The sequence below is a fragment of the Rhinolophus sinicus genome, linkage group LG15, assembly GCF_036562045.2.
Source record: "Rhinolophus sinicus isolate RSC01 linkage group LG15, ASM3656204v1, whole genome shotgun sequence".
In the NCBI taxonomy this organism is placed as follows: Eukaryota; Metazoa; Chordata; class Mammalia; order Chiroptera; family Rhinolophidae; genus Rhinolophus; species Rhinolophus sinicus.
The window spans coordinates 21,295,551-21,301,550 of NC_133764.1; positions in this window are offsets into that span (position 1 = coordinate 21,295,551).

The following is a 6,000-nucleotide window of genomic DNA, read 5'->3' on the forward strand; positions in this document are numbered from 1 at the left end:
TAGGCTGCAGAGATTGGAAATGAGAGATAATTGTTCCTTTCAATCCTGTAAACCCTAGACTATCTAGACTTTTCGTGTTCCCTTTCAATGTGTGTGCTTGCAGATGAGCCAGTTATCTGCTGTCGTCACTTTCTTGTACCTTATGAAATGCAGTTAGTAACAACTAACTCACGCTAAGGACATTCTGTTTCAAAACTTTTTCTCCCAATGCTGGTAATTCAATAGGTATATGTTCTGCCTTCCAAATTAGCACGTAACAGTTTTACCAAATGTTTCACTATTGCGTTACACAGGTTGCCGTTTTTTTCTAGCCCACTGTAATAATTACTTTGTTGTCTGCCACTCAGCTCCAAAGCCAAAACGACACATTTTATTCTTGGGTTAGCACAGCACTCCACTTCAAGCTACTAGTTTCCATATTGGTCAGCTTTTGCTGCAATAAACAACCCCAAACTATCAGTGGCTTATAATAAGAAACATTTCTTTTTGGTTCTCAAGTCAGTAGGTCAACTGTATCTCTGCCCAAAGCTGTGGGTCAGTTCTTGGTCCCCTGTCTTCGGACTCCTGGGCCCAGGCTAAAGAAACAGCTCTTGTTTAGGACATGTCATTCTTCTGACAGAGGGTCCAAGACAAAGAGGATGGGCAGACACTTGCAATGCTTTTAAAATGTCTGCTGGGCTATGGTACAGCATATCTGCTCACGTTCTATTGTCTCAAGAAAGTTACATGGCCAAGCCCAAAGCCAATGATGTGGAGAACTATATTCTGAATAATTTTAAACAAGAATATAGACTCCCACAGAAGAAGCTCTTGATACATTCTTGTACCAAGCCTCTGTTAGTACGTGTATCACGTGTATCACAATATAGTCTCCAATTTGTAGCTTATTTTCAAGTTGTCGTTTTTTTTTTTTTTTTTTAGAAAGAAAACTCATAATTTTAATACAGAAAAATTTATCAGTCTTTTCTAGGCAATGTTTTAGTGTCTTGCTTAAGAAATCTTTTTTTCCCCCAAAGTTTAAAAAATATTTCTACTAGGGTTTTCTATTAAACGTTTTAAAGACTGATTTTAAACATTTAACCATCTAGAGTTGATTTTTGTATATGGTGTACTGTAAAGATTCAATTTAATCTTTTCTTCCATATGGATTGCCATTTTCCAGGCTTAATTTTTGAACAATCTCTCCTTTCCCCGTTGATGTCACAATCACAAGCCACAGTTTCATAATATGAGCAGTTGTTTCTGGGCTTTCTTGTTGTATCATTCCATTGGTCAACTTTCTATCACTGCATTTACTACTTATATAACTCATAACATTCATAGTATCTAGGAAAGGAAGTTTTCCTTCTCTGTTTTTTTTTTGCTTGTTGTTTGTTTTTCAGCCGGATGTATTCTGAATATTTTTTACCCTATTATTCTTCTGTATACATTTTGGAGCCATCTTGTCAAGTGCTAGGAAAAACTCTGGCACCACCCTGCACTCTTCACATATACAAGCTCACTGAACCTTCCCAATTACCCAGAGAAGGTCGGTATTATTTTCCCCATCCTACAGATGAGGAAACTGAACTGCACAGAGATGCTGGCGCACAGCTACAAAGCAGTAGCTCCCAGATTCAAACCCAGGCCTGTCTGACTGCAGAACCCCTGCAGTCCCCACATCACACAGTTTTGGGTTGGATGTGCTTATCTAAGAGATGCTGAATCATACCTGCCCTCTGGTTACCACAAGAAAGGGGACGTTGGCAAAAGCCTCATCAAACACCTGGTATTTCCTCTCCCTCTTCTGCGGGCTCCCAGCTCCCAGCTCGCTCAGGCAGCACAGTGGACACATTACAAGCCTGAGATCACACAGCCTGAACTATCTGCAGAGTCACTAGCTGAGGTGCATGCTGTCCCTTTGCTGAGGATTCCTGGTGACAGCAGAAACCATGCAGGCAGGCGACATCTGAGGCAGTTCATTCTCACTGATCAAACAAAGAAACAAGCAGGGGCCTGATACTAGAGATGGTTCATATTTGAAAAAGAAGTCAGGCTGTTGGTCTCCACAATACAGGAGTGGGGTGTGAGTGTGCGTGTGCGTGTGTGTGTGTGTGTGTGTGTGTTTCTGTGTCTGTGTGTTGGTATACACATCAGAGCAAACTTTACCTTACCAGTATCTGGGTTGTCCCTTTTATACACATTTGATTCCTTAGTCCTTGAAAGAGGAGGAGGTAATCTTATTACTCTCTCTTGGAGTCAATGAAACAAAGAGGGTTAAATGACGTACCAACTCACTCCAATTCTCTGTGCCCTTAATCAGTGGGAGTAATATTTAAGGGACTTGATTAACAAGGTTATTTTGACCAAAGCAATATAATAGATGTAGAGCAGTGGCTCTCAATACGGGGGAAGCAAATACCTGAGAACTTGTTAGACATGCAAATTCTTGGTCCCCATCCCAGACCTACCAGAGTCTTACGTCTGGGTGAAAGGCCCAGCAATCTCTGCATTAACAACCCCCCTCACCACTCCCAGATGAGGCTGGTGCTCCTACAGGCTGAAAATCACTGATGAGGAGAACCCACCACAGAAGCTGACAGGAGAAATTCTCAATGAATACTAACACTTTTGGCCAAAGGTCACAGAGCTAGTTCATGGCAAGTCAAGGACTCGGTCTCTGGCCCTATGATTGATTCTAGACAACTTTTTCCTGCCTCCTAGGAGAGAGATCTGCATATCTGGGAGGCTTAGTTATAAGTCAGACATTGGTGTGAAGTACAGATCACCTGGAAACACTCAGAGTTTAGGGCTTGGAAAAAAAACAGAGCAGAGTCTTAGGCATGGAAAGCCCCATAGCCACTTCATAGTTTGTCATTTAAGACTCTTGTGAAAGTCATTAAGAAGTAAAAATTGTCAGTTATAAAAAAAAAAAAAGTCATGGGGATGTAAAGTACAGCATTGGGAATATAGTCAATAATATTGTCATAACTATGCATGGTGCCAGATGGGTACTAGATTTATCAGGCGATCATTCTGTAAGGTATGTAAATGTCTAGTCACTATGCCGTACTCCTGAAACTAATATAATATTGTATATCAACTATAATTGAAAAATAAATTTTATTTGTATTTATTTATTTATTTAAAATGTTTATTAAAAACATAGCTCACATACAATATTACATGAGTTTCAGGGGTGCACCATAGTTGTCCAACATTTCTATACCTAAAGAAGTGATCACCATGACAAGTCCCGCACCCATCTGACACTGTACTATGCTATCACAATATTACTGACCATATTCCCCCTGCTGTACGTTACATCCTCATGACTTATTTGTTTTATACCTAGAAATTTGGACCTCTTATTGCTCTTCATCTTCCCCCCCTTTTAATTTTTCAATTATAGTTGGCATTCAATATTACTTTATATTAATTTCAGGTGTACAGAATAGTGGTTAGACATTTATATAATTTAAGAAGTGATCCCCTAACTAGTCTAGTACCCATCTGGCACTATACATAGTTATTACCATATCACTGACTATATTCCCTATGATTTACTTTACATCCCTGTGACTGTTTTGTAACTGACAATTTGTACTGCTTAATCCCTTCACCGTTTTCACCCAACCCCTCCCATCTTCCATCCTAACAAATCTAGTACCCATCTGACATCATACATAGTTATTAAATATTATTGACTATATTCTTTATGCTATGTCCTACATCCCCATGACTACTTTGTAACAACAAATTGGTACTTCTTAATCCCTTCCCCTTTTTTTACCCACACCTCCGAACCCTCCTCCCATCTGGCAACCATCAAAATGTTCTCTGTATCTATTAGTTTGTTTCTGATTTGTTTGTTTCTTTTGTTCTTTACATTCCACATATAAGTGAATCACATTGCATCTGTCTTTTACTGTCTGACATACTCCACTCAGCACAGTACCCTCCAGGTCCATCCATGCCACCACAGATGGCAAGAACCCATTCCCTTCCCTGGCTGAGCAATATTCCATTGTATATATGTACCTCCTACTCTTTAGTCATTCTTTCATTGAAGGACACCCAGGCTGCCTCCATATCTTGGCCACTGTAAACAATGCTGCAATGAACATATGGATGCACACCTGCCCTCAAAGTAGCATTTTGGGTTTCTTTGGATAAGTACCCAGAAGTGGGATTACTGGGTCCTTCTTTGTTTCTTGTTATAGCCTTTGTTTTAAAGTCTGTTTTGTGTGGTATAAGCATGATGGCTACCCCAGCTTTTTTTCCCCCCTCCATGTTCATGAAATATCTTTTTCCATCTCTTTGCTTTCCATCTGTGTGTGTCCTTCAATCTGAAGTGAGTCTCTTGTAGGCAGCATGTGTAAGGGCTTTGCTTTTTTATCCTTTCATCCTCCCTATGTCTTTTGATTGGAGCTTTTAATCCATTTACATTTAAAGTAATTGTTGATAGATATGTAGCTATTGCCATTTTATTATTCATAATTTTGATCTTTTCCCCACCTGTCTTAAAGAAGTCCCTCTAATATTCTTTGTAATATTGGTTTGGTGGTGATGAACGCCTACAGATTTTTCTTGTCTGGGAAGTTTATCTGTCCTTTGATTTTAAATGATAGCCTTGCTGGGTAGAGTAATCTTGATTGCAGATCTTTGCATTTTATCACTTTGAATATTTTGTGCCAATCCTTTCTGGCCTGCAAAGTTTCTGTTGAGAAATCAGCTGACAATCTTATGTGAGCTCCCTTATAAGTTACTAGTTGCCTTTCTCTTGCTCCATTTAAGATTCTCTCTTTGTCTTTAACCTTTGACATTCTAGTTATAATGCTTCTTGGTGTGGGCCTCTTTGGGTTCATCTTGTTTAGGACTCTTTGCACTTCCTGTGCTTATATGTCTATTTCCTTTGCCAGGTTAGGAAAGTTTTCAGTTATTATTTCTTCAAGTATGTTCTCAATCCCTTGCTTTGTCTCTTTTCCTTCTGGTACCCCTATGATGCAAATGTTGTAATGCTTGATGTTTTCCCAGAGGTCTCTTAATCTATCCTCATTTTTTTTGGATGCTTTTTTCTTTTTGCTGTTTTGATTGGGTGTTTTCTGCTACCTTGTCTTCCAAATCACTGATTTGATCCTCTCCTTCTAGTCTGCTGGTGATTCCTTCTAGTGCATTCTTCATTTCAGTTATTGTAGTCTTCATTTCTGACTGGTTCTTTTTTATGTTTTCTATGTCTTCTTTTATGCTTGCTATCTCTTTGTTGGAGTTCTCACTGAGTTCCTTGAGCATCCTTATGACCATTGTTTTGAACTCTGTCTCTGGTAGGTTGCTTGTCTCCATTTTATTTAGTTCTTTTTCTGAAGGTTTCTTCTGTTCTTTTATTTGAGACGTATTTCTTTGTTTCTCCATTTTGGCTGCCTCCCTGTGTTTGTTTCTATCTCTTAGGTAGATCTGCTATGTCTCCCAGTCTTAGCCAGGAGACCTTACATAGTAGGTGCCATGGCACAGACTCCCTAGTCATGGTCTCCAGGTGCTCCAGGAGTGTCCCTTGTGTGGGTTGTGTGTGCCCTCCTGTTATAGTCGAACCTCGATTGCTATAGTCAGGTCAGTGGGTAGGATTGACCCTCAGGCTGTTTGGCTATGTGGTTTGGCCATGTCCATAGCTTACAGGCTGCTGTGGGGGGAGACTTACCCCAGTGAGTGGGATTCACCCCAGCAGACTCTGGTGCCTGTTGAGACCACCCTTTGTGTGTGTCATTTGTGGGGCTAATTGGGCGGTGCTCTGCTGTGGTCTGAAGCCAACCTCCAGGTATGTTGGTTCTGGGGCTTTTGGGGAGGGGCTTCAGTGCAGGTGTAGGTCACCCACTGCCTGTGACTAGCTGGGGACTACCTGGTAGGAGCTACAAAGTGATCCGTGGTTTTTCACTGCCTGTGCTTAACCTGGAGGCATGTGGGAGAGGAGAACAGACGATAGCTACCACCAATACCAGGCCTGGGGTAGCTCTGTAAAAACGCCAG